At 37.9% G+C, this 21,038-nt stretch overlaps 1 protein-coding gene across 3 annotated transcripts in view; it reads right to left on the bottom strand.

Annotated features, from left to right (window-relative positions):
- The window catches only part of Arhgap24 (Rho GTPase activating protein 24), a 629,612-nt gene that overhangs the window by 132,559 nt on the left and 476,015 nt on the right, over positions 1-21,038 (bottom strand). The window lies entirely within an intron of this gene.

Here is a 21,038-nt window from a genome sequence, read left to right as displayed (position 1 = left end):
CTCTGTGAGAGAGAGAGAGAGAGAGAGAGAGAGAGAGAGAGAGAGAGAGAGAGAGAGGCAGACTTCAGCGTTTCTATATTGAGACCAGATTTTGCTTGTACTTTTCATGTAATGAGACCTAAATGAGACCTAAAGAAAGATTGTTTAAAGCACTGACAAAATGGAAATACTTCTTTGAAGGGTGAGACATTTCCTGGTTCATAACTAGCTCATATTAATTAAGTCTTGGGCTTGTCGTACACGCAAGAATTATGCAAACAGCTCTCACATTAAAAAACAATAGTGGAGATGTAGTTGTTTCAGAGCTGACTGACAAAATCAATTAAAATTTCTCATAAAAATTCCTGTCATCTTTTTCAAGATTAGTCTTGACTTGTGCACATTTTAATTTGGGTCTTTGAGAAGGCATGTCTTATGTAACACACAGTCACTCTGCACATACACACACAAGACAGACAGATACAAATATATTTTTAAGTATGCCCTGGAGAGTTTTCTTTTTCTTTGGATATTGATATTCTCAGACGAAAGAGCCATCTGTAGGCTCTTATGAACCATTACTTCTTCTTAATTGTATATCTTTTCTTATGAGCAAATAAATATTTATTGACTGGTAGCTTCTATCCTTTTGCCTCCTTCTCCAACCACCACTGGTCACCAGCAATTTATTTAATCTCCTACATATCAGTTTTTGTAATCTATAGAATGGATTTGGTGCCACCATTTGCCTTGTCTACCTTCTGGCCTGGGCAACATGAGGATGGAATAAACACTGTGCAGGATAAACCACTTTGTCCACTGGACAGGTTGGAGAAAATGTGCTTTCTTCCTTTTGATCGCCTGATCAGTGCAGGGACCAGTGAATCCTTCTGTATTCTCAGGGAGGACTTCTTGGGCCACACAGGAGAGGGCTGGTGTCAAGTGGGCTATAAACAGGATTTCAGATTTTATTGAACTGCTGTCCTCTTTGTGGTAGGTTGATGGCCACAGTCGGTTAATTGTGAGCTACATGAGCTCTGTCTAGCTTGTGAGCAGAACCAGACAGTGGAGACTCTGACAGGAATTGCTCACGTGAGGGAGGGGCTTCACAGTTTGCTTGGGGTCCCTGTGTTTCAGGGGTGGGAGAAAAGGACTAATGAAGGGGAAAGGTTGGAGATAGAATGCCAAGTTTACCGCTGAGTTAACTCAGTAACAAATGCATACGGGCACTTAGGCTAATGTTCCTACAATTACTGATGCATCATTTAGAGTTCAGACTGTGGGAGAAGGAAGAACAGGGGAGGCAGACAGGTGGAACATAGGAAGAGAACTAACAGTATGATCACATTTGTGTTTCTTATGAGACACGTTAGAGCTGACATCTTTTGGAGTAGCATCTCAGTTAATTCTCATAATTACCGTGTGAGGTAGCTGTTGTTAATCTCATTTTAGAGATGGTAACAATTAACCTATATACGATTAACTAATGAGCTGTGGATTCTGAGTTATAACCAAGGCCTGCATGGCCTGGAGTCCCATATTCTGGGTAAACTTGTTAACTTATAACTTTCTCAGAAAGAGAAAGCAAGCAGTGTTTGTATTTTATGTAACGGGAGTAGGGAAGGCAAGACTGCAAATTACTAAGAAAACTTCTTGACAGTATTTACCAAGCAAGTTAACTTTTATAAAAAGAGTTTAGAGATTTTTAGAAATGTATATTTTAGTTTTTTAAAAACAATGAGCGTGTTGGAAAGTGCAGAAGGAAAACAACTTTTCTTACTATGTGCCAATAGTTCTTTTTAAAAATTGGGTCTTGCCTGCCTTCAAAGAAGCGAGTTCAGAGGTCATTATGGTAGAATGCTACACTGTTTTCTGAAATAAAACCAAGGGATTATTTCAGTTTAATTTGCTTGAGTGATCAGATCCCAAGGAATACCCCAAAAGGAAACAAGGCAGTCTCTTGACCTTCAAGGTAAACAGATGACTTTTTTTTCAACTGAGTTTGGAGTACTGCATAGGAAACATGCTATTCCAGTCCCCTGGGTCTGGGCATATTAATAAAATGGAAAGTTCTTTCCACCAATTTTACTTGAAAACTGGAGGTAGAGTCTCAACTGTAACCCAACACAGAATTTGTTTCTATGCTGCCCTTTACGTGTTACCTGCAGCTGCAAGAGAAATGCTGAAGTTGTATTTTGAGTGAGCAGCACCATTCACGCCAGCTTCTCAAGGCAAGGCAATTTGCCTCTGCTGTCCAGCCCCTTTCCAGACTGGCACACCCTTTGAGAATGCCTTCCAACTGGAAAATGTACAATCCAAAATCTATCATAAACTTGTACTTCTCATTCACCACCAGTCCAGTCTTAGAAAACTGTAAAACTGTAAGCTTATTTAAAAACTACAATTTTGGTTTAGATATTTTTACTAAAAATAAGAAATAATAACTTTTACTACCTGGGCCACAGTCTAAGGTAGTAAATCAAAATAAATAGTAGAGGAAAAAAAAAGGGTACTTTCAGGCACTTTTAATCTCAAAAATTTTCTAGTTAAATTCCTAGTTAGAACACACACACACACACACACACACACACACACAGTACACTAACTAGCACCCCAAGTAGCAATCATTCTGCATAAAAGAAAGGAAGGAATTAAGTTCAACTATTTGGTATTTATTGTTTGCTACTTTATCTTAGAATATATATACTTGACTCTCACTAAAAGCTAGTTATTACAGTGACATCATATTTAATTAAAAAGAAACATTTTTGAATAAAAACTTAATGCTTTATGAAGCCTATAGTGACCTACATAACGTATGGCAAACTGTAAAAGTTATTTTCTCATTCCAAATCTATTTTATTGAACAAAGGATAAGAAAAAAATCATAGTTGGGATAATTTAAAAAGTAGAAATTATTCAACAAAATAACGTCTACCTTCAAAGCTTTCAATTATTTGTAATTCAGAAATGATAAAAATGGACACAGATTTTTGCATTTTCTTTATATTATTCTATTGCTCCATGATGTACTGCTTCTGTTTTCATACACTACAGCTAGTAATTGCCTGTGTATAATTACCACAGCAGAAAATAATTACGTGTTGCTTCTACCATTTTTTTTTTTTTGGCTTCAGAATCCTGGTTTTCTCTTGAATTTTGACATGCTGGTTTCAAAATCATAACTTAGACACTTGTCTTGAAATTTTAAAATATGAAGAAGAAAGAATTCAGAAATCTGGGTAGCACCGGGATAATTACCAAGGGCAGAAATGAAGAGGTTTTGTTTGTAGTTTGGTTCTTGCTACCTTCTAGTGGCAGGATTTATGTGACACACTCTGAACCCCTCAGAATCTTTCCCTTTGGGATGTGGCTGGGTTCACTGATGAAGAGGATAAAGTTGTTTCTAGTCTGAAAGCTAATAAGAAAAAATATTTGCCTAGCATCTTTTTTTTTTCCTCTGTTGCTCCTTTCTCCCTTCAATTTGGCTCCTTAAAAAAAAAAATCTTAAGAACAATATCACAAGCTAGTATCTATCATGGTTATCTATCAGCTAGGGAGAAAGACATTTTTTGAAACACTGAAAGTCATTTAATCAGAAATAGAGAGTAAGGTGAAATGTGTGTGCTGTTCGAAATTTGACCATTGTATGTCTATGTTTCAATGCAATCTGTGAAGCCCCTTATAGAAAATAGGATGCCCCTTGCCTTAGGATAGGGCTAATAAACGCATTGCAATTTGTGGATAGTGTAAATTGACAATCATTTAGTACATCAAAACTGCTGAGCTTCACAGATTAACCACACAGAACCACTTTAGTCTGTGCTGTTCCCCCTTGTGAGTATCTGGCTGGCCGGGGCTAGGACACCCTGCAGCCTGGTTTCCAGAGAGAATCGTCCACATATCACCAGCCCAGGAAGGACCAGACTTCAAGAGTGCCTGTTGGATGCCTGTCAGTCTTTGCACCATCAGGACACTGCTAAGATGAAAGTCATCATCTGCAGTTAAAACCAATGAAATGAACACTTTATGAGCAACCATAGTTTTTTTTTTGCATTTTAAAACATTATTGGTATTTTTTCTAGGTACAAGCGATATATTTTTAATGCCTTTTTCTACCTCAAGATGTGAAGAAACACTGTCATGATCTTTATTGTTTAAGAAAAAGAAACATATAGGAGTATGAAGAAATATTATAAAAAATGAATATTATGCCTTTACAGGGGGACACAAGGGAAAAGAGTCCAGGCTTTTGAAACTATTTTAAGATGTACAATTAGGATCACTGGACACATTAGCATTCTTTGTAAAAATACAATCCAGCAGGGCTAAGGGGAAAAAATGAGAACCAAGACCTGTTATGTAAAGGTACAAGATCCCAGTGATGAATGTAACTGTACTGTGTACCTAAAATGTACCAATAAACTTAATGAGAGAAAAAAAATTACAGCCCAGTAGTGTAATTGCAGCCCTCTTCAACACACACACACACACACACACACACAGCCTAAGACATAATAGTGGTTCCCAGCAGGCCTAAAAGCCTGGGCTTTAGCTTCTGTCCCCCAGGTCTCTGGGTTCAAGGCTATTTCAGAAAACCAGGGACACTCAGATCGTGGGTACTCCTCTCTCCTGACAAGAGTAATCTTGAGGGTAAAACAGTCAAAAGCATCAGTGTCAATATCCGTTGTTCTCAAATCATATATATCCAAATGTATGGCACGATCATGATTGAAATTAAATGACAATGGTAGGATTCTAAGAAGATGTTTTAATTACATATACCATGCATTGCTATGTGCGTATGATGTATATTATATGTGACATGATGCTGAATAAAGCATATTATAATAAAGTGTATTAGAAAATGGTGGGTGCAACATGATAGGAATTTTGTCATCAATATAAATTAATATAGAAAAATTGAAAAAATACTTTATAATGTTAATAGATTTTTATCTCTTCATAATGAGATTATAGCAATTTTGTTTTTTTTTAAATCTCTGTGCATTTTAAAATTGTGCTTCAATGACCATTACATTAATGTAGTTAAAAAAAAAAAAAAGAAAGAAAATAGTAACGACCTGGGCATGATAGCTCATGCCTACAATCCCAGCATTTGGGAGGCTGAGACAGAAGGATTGCAGCAAATTCAAGGCCAGCCTGGGCTACATAGTGAGTTGGAGTGAGTTCCAGACCAGCCTGAACTATACAGCAAGACCCTGTTTTAAAAATATAAGAAAGGAAAGGAAAAGAAAGGAAAGGCAAGGCAAGGAAAGGAAAAAAGAACAGTAACTTGAGTTCATAATGTGGGGATCATTTTTGAAAGCATATTTCTTCACAATGCTACTTTGTCATGCTTATTGTCCTTGCAGGAGGAAAACTTAAGTCTGTAGATGCATTATCACTATTACTCTGTCCATGTTAAGATATTCGTGAGTATAGACAAACAAAAATATAGATGCTACAATATTATAACGCAAGGAAAAAGTAGGGTAGTTTGAGTTTCACTGACTTTTAGAAATAAAAAATGGGATCTAGAGAAAATAATAGAGATGTGTGTCTATAAATACCAATACAGAGAGAATGAATGTAGAATATTGAAGACAGGATATGCATTTATCAAAACATAATCACAGTCTAAATAAGGAATGGAACAGTAGCAGTATTTCTATGACCAAGTCAGTCTACTGTCTTCAAGGAAATGATGTTGCTTTAGCATATATTTCAGCCTCATTCTCATTTTTTTCTTTTAAAGACAGGGTCTCTCTATGTAGCTCAGGCTGGTCTTGAACTCACTGTGTAGTGTAGGCTGACCTCAAACTCTCAGTGATCCTCCTGCCTTAGTCTAGTAAGTGCTAGGATGACAGGCATGCCCCAGAACAACAGGCTTTTAGCATATATTTCAGAGAGAGCTCCTCTGTAATAGCAGCATGAATGTGCGTCTATCTGTGAGGTGAAGGGTGAGCGTACAGACATGAAACTTTACAATTAATTGCTATAGATTCTGTTGAACAGTTTAATCTGTATACAAATTTTCTTGGTGCTATTGGCCTAAGTATGTAAAAATGTTTGACTTACGCTTATTTTTATCTCTAGAACAGGCATTAGCCTTTATCCCAACAAAGCATTTAAATGAAATTTGTTGCTGATGTTCTCATAAATGCCAACTTCATTTATCCCTGGTGATAAGTTCTAAATGACTGGTTGGTCATACCTTCTGATTGTGCACCAGGGCATACATGTCCCCTCTGCGAAGCACCCACTGTAATGTATTTGACAAAACCCATTAAAAGTTAATAATAGAAGAGAACAGTCATTATTTATATGCTTTAATTCATAAGTCACCTATTCACTAGTGATTCACTGTGAAGACATGTTTATGATTACTCAGTTTTACATTTCAGGGTTTTAATGGTTATTTTTAAATTGTTATTTTGATACTTGTTGCTCAATACGTTCACATAGTTTCCACATTATTTAAAGCAGAAAGCACAGGGAATATGGTAACAGTGAAATCAAGTTTGTAGTCACATAAAAGCTGAATTCCTAAAGTGAACTTATTTCAACAATGTCAACTGTTGGAGGAATTATGTTTAGATATGAGGCCAAATTCTAGTGGTAAAAGTCTATTATAAAACATATAGCACAGAAATAAAAATACTAGTTTAATTGAAAGGTGCATATACAAAACATTCTTAATGCAGTAGAAATTTGCTTTAATACACAGTTTTATGTTTTTTCCCCATTTTCTTAACTGTAAGATGACATCTAGCCAAATAGCAGATGTGAAGATGACATGCCCACTGACAATGTAAAGATTTGTCATCGTGTAATAGTTGCCTTTAAATTGTATAAATTTAGTATGGCATTGATTTTATAATGAACTCCATGTCTTTGCTGCCAGGCAAGTCTAAACAATAATGCAAAATATGGCATATGGCCCTCAACTCACAATGGAGTTTGTCTGAAAAGCAAGTAATAGAAGAATGATGCATAAAAATAGGTATATAAGCATTTTATACGGCTTTCACAGCTTACTGTTCAAACTGATTAAATAATAGTTCGCAAAATATATCTTCTGATAACTACCTTCCTCCAGAAGACATTACCCAGAAAGGGAGAGTGGGCGGCAAGTTGTGAAGAGGGCTGTTGAGACTTCTTGTGAGAGAAAGGAAGAATAGGAAAGAACAAGAGGACACAGGCGAGGATGCAGGCCATAAACATCTCTACTGACAACGGGCAATTAATCAAGGTCATTGACTGGCGATAGAAAAGAAGACAGATTTCACTAAGGAGTGATATGACCAGGAATAGGGAAAACAGCTAAAAGTGGAGCTCTGTTTCTGTTCAATGCAAAGATATGTTACTTAAAGCTAGTTTTCCTCTTCTCACTAGTGTTCGAACATCATGATTAGTGATAGCAGAAGGAGTGGGTGCATTCAAAGGGACCAGCTGAGAATTAGTTGAGCCCCTCTGATGATAAGAACTGATCGCTCTCTGCTGTGGTCTTCAACATTTCTTTCCTGATTTACACGGTCCCAAATTAGGCTAAAATGGACAACAGAATGGAAACAATGTATTTTGCCATCAAAAGTTTATGTTTGTTTTGCTTTGTTCCTTTTCTAAAAAAAAAAATCTAATTATGGAGCAATGACTAAGAGGTATAAACTTGTTTTTATTTCATAGATAAAGAAAACAAGGCTTAAGAAAATCTAATATCACCCTATTTCAATATCAGTGTCATCCAGTAGCATGAAGTACTGCCTAAAAGAGGTAGAGGGAATTGGATTTTAACAGCTAGGATGGCAGAATAATGGGTAGAAATCGTGCTAACTTTAAGAATCGTGTTAAACGGGGCATGGTGGCACATGCCTGTAATCCCAGCTCTCGGGAGGCTGAGGGAGGAGGATCACTGTGAGTTCGAGACCAGCCTGGGCTACACAGTGAGTTCCAGGTCAGTCTTAACTACATAGTGAGATTTAAAAAAAAAAAAAAAAAAAAAAAAAAAAAAAAAAATCGTGTTAAATCAAGGCAAGAGCCAACTGGGATAAATCCTCCCATAGACCCAGAGTTTACTAAAAGGTCCAAAATTTTACAGTAAACGTATCAGAAACAGTCATTATATTAGAATGACTACCTTTAGTGTTCTGTTTATATTTGATTTTAATTAATTTTATCAGATGTGAAACCTACTAATCCTGATAAAATGAATTATCCTAGAAATCTGCCCATTTTGCTCTATTATTTGTCAAATAAAGAATTTAGTAAGTTCTCACACACTGTGTAATATTCTTTCCTAATCTTGGTCTAGCATTTTCTTCTCACTTAAAGGTACTGATGAACATAGACTATTGGAGAGCTATATGCACAAAAATGCCATTCTAGGGCAGAATCGACCCAGAAATGTGAAGATCTAGTAGCATGAAGATAAGAGGAGGAGGAGATGGCAGGTGACAAGGAGCCCCTACTCCATGCCAAGTCTCCCCCAGGCTGGTGGCTCCAGTGCCCTTGACTAGGATTCTGTGTCTATCCTGTCCTCTGCCCTACACCAGAGCTCACTGGGTGACCTCACATGTAGAGTCAAGACGAATGGAGAAATATTTGCTAAGGAGGAAAGAAGATTAAAAATTTCCATTATGCAAGAATTTGTGTTAAAATCATAGCATCTTATACAATTCAACCTCTGAGACCAAGCCTTTTTAACCCATAATATTTCTACCCCTGGTGATCATTTCAAGAAGTACTTAATAGAGAATAAACTTCTTGAATAATACATTAAAATCATAAAACTCCACATTAAACAAGATACCAGTAGCCATGTAGATCAAATCTCTTATTATTGAGTTAGCTATTATACACCTATCACATTGGAAGTCTCCCACACCTCCCACCAATCTGGAAAGTGTGCATAGGCACTATATGTGGCATGAAACTGCAGGGTCACTTATTGAAAATAAAAGTACCAGGCCAGGGATTTATCCAGTGGTTCTGCCACCTGCCTCGCAAGCACAAGGACCCAAGTTTGATTCCTGGTACAAAAAAGAAGAAAAAGAAAAAGAAAAGAACCACATAAATGCTGGGGGTGCTGGGGATACATACTCTCTTCTCTGTATTAGTAATTTAGTATTATTTTATTACTTGTGACAGTGCCCCAATTTTCTAGAAACACCTGTTAGGACAATTTTGGAGTTCTATAAATAAATAAATGGCACCATAGAATTTTTTTTTTTTTGTTTGATTGGTGTGAGAGAGAGTGCAGTGTTGATGTTTAGCCAGCTTAGGGTAAAGCTATTTACCATATTCATCAAAACTATTAATTACATGTGGAAAGGAGATTACTACCAGAATTGACGAAGCAATAGAAGTTTGAGTATAAAAGATCTTTTCTTTGCGAGCATTGGAGAATTAAAATGGCATGATGGAAGTCCCGAAAAAGAAGAAGTGGAAACAGAGAACAGCTGCTCACTTGGCCAGGTTAAATGGAGGAAAGGCAAGTACTGGTGTGCTCGCTGCATTTTGCTTTAATGACTATCAAGAAAAAAATGGACCAGACACTATGAGAATCATGGCATTGCACAGCAACAACGCTTCTAAAAATATCATCACTGTTATTTCATATGTGAAGAAATGGAATCATGTAAGGTTAAGGACATTTCTCAAAGTCATATCGCTATTTTGTACTGAAAACTAAAGATGGAGAAAAAATTGATAATTTATTTATCTGAAGGTCAGGGCTGAAATTTGTTAAAAGAAAACTTTACTAACATTTCTTGGTTTTGGTGATGTTTCAGAGCCTTAAATATATTTTTATTACCCTTGCAACATCCTTGAAAGACTCTTGTTTTCTCTAATTTATGATTTTATAATGTGTATGTTACAGATGAGAAAAATGGTGCTCAAAATTTTAAGCAACTCCTTCAAATTTCAGGTGGAATGGGTGATGGCCAGGATTGGACTCCAAGGACCATGTGCTTCAAACATCTTTAGGACACACTAGTTTTATTCCTATGCTAGACAGAATATAGGTAAATGACAGAAAGAGAAATCCCTTAATTAAGCAAACACATTTCCAGCCCTTAGACTATGTCTTTGACATCTGGCCACCTCTACACACACACACACACACACACATGCACACACACACACACACACACGCACACGCACACACACACCCCTACGAGGCAATATCTTACCACTGCTCTGATCTGGAAAGCCCCATCCCATCCAGTGCTCCAAGTTTTTATCTTCTTTGCCTCACAAGAATGTCCTGGGAGTCAGAACTTTCAAAAATAATGGGCGGTGGGGTAGCACAAAGCACAGGAGGTCCAGAAGAAGGTTCTATGAAGTGTGATAAAGAGTAAGGAAAATGCTGCTGACCTGTGACATCCAACACAAAGGAAAGGAAACGTCACTAAGTAAAACACAGGGTCAAATCTCAGTTGCCGTGTGTGACACATCTCACCTAGGGGTCGGTTCCTTCTAACCATTTTAACAACAGGAAATATGAGATGAGTGAGTGTGCGATTCACTCCGATCCTTTTGACTAACACTTGCCACAGCATTTGCCAATATCACTGGCTTCCTGACTGTGCCTCTCCAGATTCCACCCTTTTAAGAAATGTCATCATGGGAGATGGAAACTGGGTCTGTGGCTATGACCCTGACACCAAGTTTCAGAGTTCTCAGTGGAAATCACCCAGATGATCTCATGAGAAAAAAGCATGCCGATCAATATCCAACTTCAAGGTGACACTGATTGTAATTTGACCTTGTGAAGTTGTGCCAGCTGAGCCTGTCCGCAGGGGCACTAAGGTGAACTTGGAATATTAACAGGGTATATTAAAGTATTTAAGAGACAACATGCATAAAAAAAAACCTAAGAAGTGAACAAATGGTTTCTCATCCATCATCACGACAATGTTCCATCACTCATCACTTCTGGTGCCAATATTTTTGCCAAATAAAAGCCTTACAGCACATCCTCAGTCACCTTATTCACTGCACCTGGCACCATGTGACTTCTGACATTTCTCCAAAGGCAAAATGACCCTGGAAGCTAATGTTTTCTTTTTTCTTTTTTCTTCTTTTCAGCTTTAATTGAGTTTATTGGTACATTTTAGGGATGCAGTACAGTTACATTCATTGTTGGGATCTTGTGCCTCTACATGACAAGTCTTAATTCTCATTTTTTCCCCCTTGTCCCTGCCCTCCCTTCACCCCCTCCTCCCCTCCCCATCTACAAACACTTTATTTTCATCTTTTCATTATCTCTCATTTTTTTCTTTTCCCTTTTTACCCTTCCCCTCCCCATCCCACCTTCCCTACGCCTTTAGCTCCTTTCTTCCCATTTCACAATGTCAGTAATCGTATTAGGATCTTATGTATTGTTGCAGAATATTCACACCAGGGAAACGATTCGGTATTTATACATGTGTGACTTATTCATTTCACTTAGGAGGATATCTTCAACATGTATCCATTTTCCTACGAATGAATCTACTTTCTCGTTCTTTATGGCTGAGTAATATCCCGTTTTGTAGAATGTTTTCAGTAGATTCAGGACATCAAGGCAGCCACAAGAGCACAACTAAAAACACTCATGATAGGGGACTTCCAGAACTGCTTCAGAAGGTGACAGCAGTGACGGGACAAGTGTGTTTCAAGTGAGGGAATTAAAAGCAGTGTGTCTTTTACTGTCATAATTTTTTAAAATTGAAACATTCATTATATTTTTGATCACGCTTTGCATACCTGAAAAAGATAGGTGTGTGCTAAAGACTGCTAAATGAGCTTTGACCTGTAAACATATTTAGTTGAATTATGTTTTAGAAGTGACCAGGCCTTCAATAGAAATAATTCATTGTTTTATTTAGAATTGTTATTTTATTCCATCACATGAATACATTAAATTTCTTTGTCATCAACACCTTGATAATGTGAATCGCGATATAAAATTAGCTGTTTCTCTGCTTAATTTTATTGAATAGTATTTTCATTTTCACCACTCTTCAAGTTAAAGAGTTCACTTGCCTTTTAATTTCAACTCCTTTCAGCTACGGATGTAGAAATCTCCAAACTGCTAACCATGTTGATATTGTTAGCTATATTGTCAATGAATATTTAAAGCGATGACTAGAGAAATTGCCTTTGATTCTGTTTTATATTTTTATTACTAGAATGTCCTTTCACTCTAAACCTGTGCACTCTGAGGTCTGTCTCCCCCCTGTGTACCAAAAACTTTAGCTGGGTGTGAAGAGTGCTTTTTCTACTCAAGGCTGTTAGCTACTTACTTTGAACCTAATGAAAGGGTGGTGTGAATGGCTCTGTGATGACCTTGTGTCTCAGTCAAGTTCCTCCATCCAGCACCCACACATTAAAGAAGAACAGGTTTATTTTGGCTCATAGTATAGTCCAGGGTGAGCTGGCCCCAAGGCAGAACCACCATGTTAGAGCAGCTCAGCAGAAAGGAGCTGTTCCCGTCATGATAGTCAGGAAACAGACAGAGAAGGGAGGATCTTGAGAGAGACGTAACCCTTGCTGGGTCACGTTGTCAGTGAGCTGCCTCCACAGATCAGGACCCATCTCCCAGCACCATGAACTCATCCAGGAATTAACATGTGCATCTCACTCATGTTCCAGTTACTTCCCCAAAGCCCTGCCTCTGAGTGCACAAGGCCTTTAGGGAGAACTTTAGGTCTAAACTGTAATACCTCATATATGTGGTATATGGCAAAGTCTACAAGGTCATACTCGACCAAGAGCTTATGCTCATGGACTAATTTTCCTAATCGCATACCTTCTCTCATCAAAGAAAAAAAGTTATTTTACTTAGTTGCTATCTGTTTTGACTTTTTTTCTTTCTTAATCAAAGCAGATAATTCCTACTTCATGGACATTTGGATTGCAGAACAGCAATACAAACTATCATTCAAAAATCTCAAAACAAGACAGAGAGGTGCTAGATTAGGAGCAACTGTTTTCCTTCTGGACTCAGTTCATACAGTGTGTCTCACCTGCAGGTGCAGGCTGGACATGTTTGCTAGAGGATTTCTCCTGATTCTCCTTCTCTCTGAAGGCTTCTAGGAATCCAATACTATGAAGGGAGATAGGATGGATCAGTTACTTCCTTACAAGATCTGTAAATCTCCCTTTAGAACATTCTTGTTATGGCTTACTTTTAAATGTCCCTGCAAAGCCTCATGCAGTCACAGGTGGGGATTTTTCCAGAGGTCGCTGGGTCTAGAGTGTGTGATGCTGGAATTGATTCACAGTTCAATGTTAGGTTCAAGGGCATTAGAATTAAAGCTGTGAATGCCACCCACCCTAAGTGGTCGGGATAAGATAAAAGGGACAGGAAGTCTCTGTTAAAGTCCCTTGCTGCTTTTGCTCTCTTTGCCTGCAGTGAACTTACCTCTCTGCGATGCCCCTCTGCCATGTACCACTCTGCCTTACCAACTATGGACTGAAAGCTCTATGAACTGTAAGACAAATATACCTTTCCTCCTTTAACTTTGGCTGTCGGTATTTTGTCTCACCAATGAGAAGTAACTAAGATAACCCCTTTCTTTTTTGGTGCTGGGGATCGAACTCGGGACCTTGTGCTTGTGAGGCAGGCGGCAGAACCACTGAGCAAAATCCCTGACCAAGATAAACTCTTTCTGAAGCAGGCTAAGAAAATATTTTTTCTTACTTGAAGAAACTCAAACAAAATACTTCTGGATGAGGCAACTGGAAGAGCCCTGGAGAAAATGAGATGTAAATGATTGAAGGATTCACACTGAAGAAAACGTGAAAGCAGTGGAGTACTGAGGGGGAATGGAAGGAGGGGAAATACCCAAAGCATTGCTGCTGGGAGCAGAAAGGCCAAAATCTGCTGAGTCAATCAGAGTTACAATCCCAAGGTCTGAAAATGCCTATGTGTAACCCTGAGGGCATCACTTTAAGGAGTTGGCTTGCCTTATACAGATGCCTGCCGTATAGTTCTCTCATCGGGATCAGAGAGAAATTAAAAACATATTTTTGGAAGTGGGAGAAAAATATACAAAGAACACAGGAATATCTGGACACTTTCATATATGAAATGCCAAACAATAATGTAGAACGGTCAGTGTAAGTAAATAAAAATACGTATGAGGGTCAATTCATAAGGAAAAGCTCTCCCACTGCAAGGAAGACAGGCTAGCATTAGGAGCCCAGAGGTGTGTGGTTTCAGGGGACGGAGGGGCTAGAGATAAAGAGAAGCTCTTAAAGGGGAGAGTCGATGTTGGTGACCTGGGTGAGACTGCAGGACTGAGAAGACATGAACGCCTGTGCAGGTCCCTGGGACAGGGTATTTGACAGAGACAGCAGGGCCTGGAGGACAGCATTTGTCAGCCCTGAGCACCAGAGAGAGTAACATGTAAATGGCAGAATCACAAAGAGATTAGAGGAGTGAAACATGTCCTCAGCCACCGTAGTCACTGCATCTAGCACCATGTGACTTCTGACTCTTCTCCAAAGTCAAAATGGAACTGTTGACAGGAATATAATTTACCAAGCAGTGCTGCTGGGAGCAGGAGAGTTAGCAGCTGGCTAAATGCTGCATTAGAAGGCCATTTGTAAACCCAGGGGGCTGGGTAGGTTCCCGAGGCAGAGCAGGGGCCCAAGTCCCCAGGACCCTAGAGACCCTGGCACAGAAGCAGCACCACCAGCAGGACACTACTGGCTAAGGCGCCTTAGGCATCTGTCATTAGGGCCTGAGGAGGTTCTCCAAAATGGAGATGAGGTATCTGGTTTCACCCACCCACTGCGGAAGCTGTAGGGTCTCCGGCTTCATCACAGTACAGAAGTTTTCAGGACATGTCAATGAGATTCATAAAGAGGTTTATTAGAATCTTAAAAGTACGCACTCAGAGTGTGGGAGAGAGAGAGAAAGAGACAGAGAGAGAGAGAGAGAGAGAGAGAGGGAGAGAGAGGGTTAAGGGCTGAGAGATTTTATATGGACTCAGAGTGTCCTGGAGATGGGTGATCTGGGATGTGTATGCCGACTCTCTGTCATCTGGCAGCCTATGTTAGACTGTAAACCACGTCCTTCCTGGTGTGTGGAGCTGACACAGGTAGCCTGCTTTCTGTGGGAGGAGGACACCATTTATAGAGAAAAACTCGGTATGCCCAGGCTTAGTGTGACTTTTGACTCTTTGATGATTTTTTTTTTTTTTTAGTTTCCAGGGAGGGAAAAGGACCTGAATAACTTTAGCGACCTGAAGCTGCAGGTTTTCTTCAAGGCATAATTTTAAAATTACATTTTTTCCTTGCTCTTTTGTACCCATTTTTACTTTTTTGAAACTACCCCAAGAGTGTTAGTTGAAAAACTGTGACTACGAACCTTTAGCACAACCCCAGTTTTCAGGATGGGTCGGTGAGGTGAGGCTAAGTTTGAATAATAATGGCTTAGGTTGAATTTTCATTTTTGCGATATCCCGATGGCTTAAATTTCAGTGTTTGATTTAAGATAATTAGAAAAACAATGGAACCAGTTGACACTGGGTCAGTAGTGGAGTAAAATTTACTATTGTAACTACATACTTTTGCAAACTCCAAAAGCTCTCTAACTTGAAGACACTAGTGTTAGATGAAAATATGTTTCTCACATTGGATGTCTTTGATTTCATTAATAGGGTAAATACACTTACCATAAAAAGGTGTAATAAAGGTCTCTGATAAGTTAAAAAGTGGATCCCCTATATTGTTTTTCTCTACCACCTAAAATTTCAAGGCCTTATTTAGATTGAGGTAAATATGATTAGGGTTAGGAAAATGTATATGTAACAAAAGCTACCAATGCAGCTATGAGCTTTTTGTTATTACATAATTTCTGAACTATATGACCAGACTCATTTCCTAAGTGGGAAATTAAAGCTAGAGATTACCCAAAGGAATTTCTGAAAATAATACAGCAATATAATGAGAGATCTGATGAAAAATGTTTGTTTCTTAACTCTCATTTCTGTGCTTGTTTTATCAGATCATGGAGGACAATGTAACAACATTCTTCTCTTGATTTCTCAATACAACCCTTACTGTCGTGGGGAGCAACTGGTATACCCATATGTCCTTTCTCCCCAGATGTTAAGATTGTTTCCTTATATTTCCTCCTGAATTCTGCAGTCTCTTTAAATGAGACTGCAGAGTCTTAGACCATGTATTTCATGATTGAAAAAACACTTTTGCAAACGTCATATTTCCAGCAATGATTGCTTTGCAAACTAAACTTTAACTTCACTGGTAAAAAGCATCACTTCAACACCAAGAAGCCTGGAAGGAGTCCTCTAGATGTGCCTTCCCTTAGAATCTACCTCAAGCTCCCCCAGCCCCTCCTTGGATAGATCAGTGAACACCAACATGGATGACTTCCAACTGATTTCATTTATCTTTGCTTTAGGTCAAGAGTATAAACATACAGTTGGAAACTATTAGACTGAACCAAACTAGAAACAGTTTAGTTTTCTAAGTGCAAGGTTCATATTTACTGAGAGACTTTGAAATTCTGGTCAGGTGAAGCCTTTGAATGAGACAGACCAGGTGGCAGGTCCACACTTCAGCATAAATGCCCTCTGAGAGCCTAAGAAACCATGAGCTCATACCCCTCATTCTGTGAAAACGTGTACAAGTGAGTTTTTCTAGGAAGTCCATCCCGACTTCATATTGAATTTCCAAATAGGTTTATTAAGAACAATTGTCAAGGGCTTGGGCACAGCTAGTTTTTGGTTGACCTCTTCTTCTTGAAGCTCAAAAGTGATTACCACAATCCTTTATAGAGCACGAAGAATTAATGAGCACTAATGGGGCATTAACAAAAGGCCAAAATAAAAAACCCAAAGCTCAGGAAATTTACATTTTAATGCTATGGCCCTCCTGAGCAAAGTATTCCAAATCATAAAGCATTTGCTACTAATAAAGAACACTACAATAGCAGGGGAATCATTCGTGATCAAGATAAATTTTAATACAGCCCCTCATCAGACAGCAGAGAGAAAATTTTACATCTTCCTACTCCAGATGGTGCCATTTGATCAAGGCTTCGCTCCTTGGTATGCTCAGTTAATTAAAGTCCTTACTGTTTGTTAATGGCAGATTTGTGCAACAAAATGACTCTCGAACAGATGTCAGTAAATTTATCAAAAGGGCTGAACAGTCATCCTGACTGTGCTCTAAAGGATTGTTTCATTTCTACCTGTATGTACCATACAGGACGGAAAGATCACCTTTGCTTTTACTGCTTTTAAGAAGGAGATGGGAGGGGGAAGAGAAAACAGCAAGATTCTCTGTCAAAGTCATCTTTTTGGAAAGGAATAATCAGTAACAAAGGCAGCAGACAGTTTTCGAATGCAAAAGTATCAAGATGAAACTCTCCCTATAAGTCACACCACAGGCTCTCTAATCAACTCACATTCATGTTTGCTAGAAACTTGCAGCTCAAATAAACTTTTATCTCACACCTTTGTTCCTGTTTTGTCAGCATATATCTGCAACTAAGATAGCAGCCTATTATAGGAGAGATTAAAGGAAAGTGGGATGGCGAGAAGTCATTGATTAACACAAAAAACAACCCAAAGCCTGCAAAGCTCTATGGGTCTTTGAACTAAAAATTGCAAAGGGGGAGTTTTGTGTGCATGGACTATTATCTGATCTCTGGCAATTTCACAACTCTGGATATAGCTATTGCCTGCAAGAGAAAAACCCAAGAAAGGGTTATAGTAGCAAGCTTTTATGCGGATAAAATAAAGTTTTAAAAATATACAGCCCTGTGTGGATGCATTAAAAATTAATTAATTGAGGTCTCTCAGAAATCAATACATTTTATAATATATCATGGCTATTAGTTCTAAAAGCCGAATAATCTCAACATTTAAAATAATTTTGGTGAAAATTAAGCCCAAACTCATGAAGCACAAGGACAAACATGCAGAGTTTATAGAAAAAAAAAATAGCAAAATGAGCATTGTGATAGAGATATCGAAGTTGTTCTCAAGAGGCAAGTATGACCATATTATTCCAATTTGTCTCCCCAGCACCCCAACAATGCACAAGAGCCCCTTGAAGGAATCCATCTGAGAAAGAAAAAGAAACGAGCTCCATTTTGCTTAAGGAAAATGTTCCAAGCACTAAGCACACTTTTATAAGCAACAGTACTTTCTATTTTGTGGAAAGGTGTGACACACTGAGACCTCACCCAGCACAGGAGGCAGCGGAAGTCGCACACTCACACACTGGCCTCAAACACAGAAGCCAAACCTGCATGTGTTCCCTGGGGGGCCCAGAGTTCGCATGACTGCGTCTACAAAGCAAAACGTTGAGAGCTACGTACTGAGCTTCTAAGGCAAGCCAGGCAACTTAAATACCTTCAGATGTGATTTGTTTCTTGCTTTGCTAATTAAAAAAAAAAAAAAAATCAATGCTTTGGGAATGTGAAAACAAATTCACCGGGGGTAAGGGCTCTCCCAAGAATGGCTAGTGCTGGGAATTCCACAGCAAGCTCGTCTAACTGAGAACCCCTTGGTCCTTTCATTTCAGTGCAATGACCAGCAAGTAATTCTTCAAACTACATGTTTAATCACTTTAAATCTGGTCATCTTGATTTTTTTGATTTAAAACTAAAGCACTATAGTTACTTATTCATTATAAGCGAGCTTGTTCTGTGGACTTGTGTTTGTTTAACTCTTAAATATTTTGCTGCTTCCAGTGCATCATAGTTTGATGGAGACGAGTAAATAAAAAAATCATTTCTTTTTTCTTCTTTTTTGGTACCAGGATTGAACTCGGGTCCTTGCGCTTGTGAGACAGGTGGCAAAACCACTGAGCTACACCCCCAGCCCTAAAAAGTTATTTCTTAACTCAAAACTCTTTCTGGCTTTAAAGCAGAAATAGGCAGGGAATGGGGAGAGTACTGTCTTCACTAAGAAAGAGTATTTATAAATATTACCTCATATGACTTCAAACTTTAAAGTTAATATTACAAGGTTATGTCATGTGGTTAGACCTACATATAAATTTATAGACACATTTGGCAACCAAGAAGCCTATACCATCAGTTTCTATTTAAACATTTTCCATGAAGGAGCCATACTTAAAGAACTGCATTTACAGACTAGCTATAGTGAAATAGCTTAGTCCATTACTAAATACTTCTTACACGAAATATTCATGGTGCAGCTTGCAGGCTCAGGAAGCCATCTTCCAAACATCCCCTGGCTTTTCATGCATCTTAGTTTCATGGAGCAAAGACAGTGAGTTCACTGATGAGAGTAATTGATCCAAGTGGAACAGTATTGTGACTCTGGTCTTCTTCACTCTCCTGACTGGGTGATGTGAGCATAGGTTTCACGCATGACACATTAACAAAGCATGCACCATGCCCGGCTAAGATACTAGTAAGGTAAGGATGCTTCCTGGAGATGGGGCTCTCTTCCTAAAGGGCAACACTTGTTTGAATGAATTGTTGTTGCCAATACAAGCATGTGGCTTGATCTATAGAGAAAAATTATATGTACCTTCAAACACTTTCTACAGTATAGAGAAATATAAGAGCCCCAAAGACTCTCTTAGGTTACTCCTGTTTAATTTAGAGAATCTCATAAGATGCCATCTTTTCAGGCACTCCAAGAAAGATACTGTGAATATACTTACAATTTTACTTGAGAAGGAAATTTCCATAACTGTCATGCAGAATAGAAATTTTTCAACATATGAAAATTATATGGAAAATCTTTATGTTTCATTTTCCCAGAATTTACTTCATGTAAAGTTAGACAACATCCAATATATAGTTATTAATGTTTTTCATTTCGTTAGTATTTCCTAAACACAGCAATTAAAACAATATATGTGGGGTGAGATGCTCTTGCCAACCAAAATGTCATCACACATACGAAGATATAACTAGAGAGTAGAACATAATTTTAGCAAATTTTTCACACAATTAGACTATTATTTTGAATGCATGTAAAAGTTATGTATTTGCAAAAAAAAAAAAGAAAAATGAAAATTTATATATACACGTTGCTTAACATAACTGGTCACCAATGACTGAAAGATAACCACCTACAGTTCATAGCTGAGGCTATATTTACTGTGTTGCTCTTAAAGTTGTATGTCCTTTGGGAGTTCTGTGTTCTTTAAGCATCTAAGAAAGAAAACAGATCCCTTAATTTGAATGAGTTCTTATTATGAATTGTACTTTTCTGTTTTTTGGTGCTATTTTTTTCATTAAGTTTATTGATACTTTTTAGGCATACAGCACAGTTGCATTCATCACTGGGATCTTGTACCTTTTTGTCATTTTCTCTTATGGGGACTTTTCAACTGAAAATATTAAGCAGACTATATATATATTCATTTTGTAAATATCTAGAAAATAATCTACCTGTGCCACAATGTTCTTAAATATTGCATAAGGAAGATATTGAAATTGTTTTAATTTTTAACATTGAAAGGAAATAAAATAAGTACATAGTTAAAAGTTTGTTTCACTGTATCTTAAGTTGCCATGCAGCAATTATTCCATCTCTTTGATGTTTGTTTAGGAAATAAATAAGACTTATAATCTAATAGTTGAGTTTTATCATTTAAAATACTTTCTGTTTAAGCTCTTTTATACCTCAAAGAGCTGGAACTAGAGGTTCCTTTTGACCCAGCCATCCCTCTGCTGGAATCTTTCCAAAAAAATTAAAAGAATTGTATCACAGTGATATATGCGCACCTATGTTTAGAGAGACACAATTTGTAATAGCTAAGACTTGGAAATAGCCCATTTGCCCATCAGCTGGATAAAGAAGATGTGGTTTTTCTATAAAATGGAATACTATTTAGCCATAAAGAATGAGGAATTAGATTCATTCATAGGAAAATGGATACATATTAAGGATATACTCCTAAGTGAAATAAAGAAATCACACATGTGTAAATACCAAATGGTTTCTCTGGCGTGAAAAATTATAACAGTACATAAGATCCTAATGATATAATTGACAACGTGAAAAAGGAAGAAAAGGGCTAAAGGTGTAGGGAAAGTGGGAAGG

Source organism: Fukomys damarensis, unplaced genomic scaffold, assembly GCF_012274545.1.
Source record: "Fukomys damarensis isolate Sample0158 unplaced genomic scaffold, DMR_v1.0_HiC HiC_scaffold_37, whole genome shotgun sequence".
Taxonomy (NCBI): Eukaryota; Metazoa; Chordata; class Mammalia; order Rodentia; family Bathyergidae; genus Fukomys; species Fukomys damarensis.
Note: the sequence above shows the minus strand (reverse complement) of the source record. Positions and strands in the feature narration are given on the sequence as shown.